The sequence below is a fragment of the Oryx dammah genome, unplaced genomic scaffold (assembly GCF_014754425.2).
Source record: "Oryx dammah isolate SB20612 unplaced genomic scaffold, SCBI_Odam_1.1 HiC_scaffold_1459, whole genome shotgun sequence".
NCBI classification, from domain to species: domain Eukaryota; kingdom Metazoa; phylum Chordata; class Mammalia; order Artiodactyla; family Bovidae; genus Oryx; species Oryx dammah.
In genome coordinates this window covers 1794-2893 of record NW_024071575.1, presented here as the reverse complement: position 1 = coordinate 2893, position 1100 = coordinate 1794, and positions in this window count along the sequence as shown.

Genomic DNA, 1100 nt, shown 5'->3' with positions numbered 1-1100 from the left:
CCTGAGAATCTGCATCTCTAATGTCTTCAAGTGATGCCAATGATGCTGGTCCAGGAACTGCACTGTTTGATTTGTTTTGAATTCCAGACATGGAGTTCAGAGAACAGAGAGAATAGTATAGTCTGGAGTGCTTGGAAAGAATCCATGGAGGACCTACAGACTTTTGAAAAAGAAGTGGATTTTGTTGGTCTTATAGGAATCATAGAGTAATTTTTCTTAAACTGGGAGGATTATTAAGATGATCTGGTTCAATCATCCTGTTTATAGATAGGGAAACCGAACCCAGAGAGGCAAAGGCCATGTCCAAAGGTACATAGCTAGTGTATGCCCAAAATGTCTGGAATTCAGATATTTTTATTGTTAGGTCAATTCTTTTTCCTCTATACAGTGATTTTGGCATGTGGGGGATAGAAATTAGGATGGAAATTCGGCCTGATTGAATCAACAGGTTTGTATGAGAGATCCATGGGAGATATGAGCTGAATAAGGTGAAAACCAGATCCTGGAGGATCTTGAACATTATCTTGAAGACTTTAAATTCAGAACAACAGGAAGGCATATGAAATGCTTCAAGTCTTGTCCTGTCTTTTCTCACCAACGAAGGTGATGTAGGTATGTAGGTATGGAGAAGAGACTGGAGTTGAGGAAGGAAGTGGAGCTTGAGGAGTCTGGAAGACCTTGTAACAGTCCAGGTGTTAGTGCAGTTAGGGGCCTAGTTGAATTTCAGTTTGCATTTAGAAATTTGTAGGGGGTTTTGAAGATGACACGCAATTCTTTGGTAAGATGTGTGTACCCAGAATTCTTAGAGAGAGCTTGGGAGTAAAAAGCCTGGAGAACTAGCCTTTTACCTTAACTCTGTATATGGTTGTAAATGACGTTTTAGTATCTAAGTGATGATTCCTCTTAAGGAAGCCAAGCCTGGAAAGTAGAAGTAGAAAATAACACTATGGCTCAGAGGTTAAAGCGTCTGCCTGCAATGCAAGAGATCTGGGTTTGATCCCTGGGTCGGGAAGATCCTCTGGAGAAGGAAATGGCAGCCAACTCCAGTATTCTTGCCTGGAGAATCCCATGGACAGAGGAGACTGGTGGGCTACAGTCCA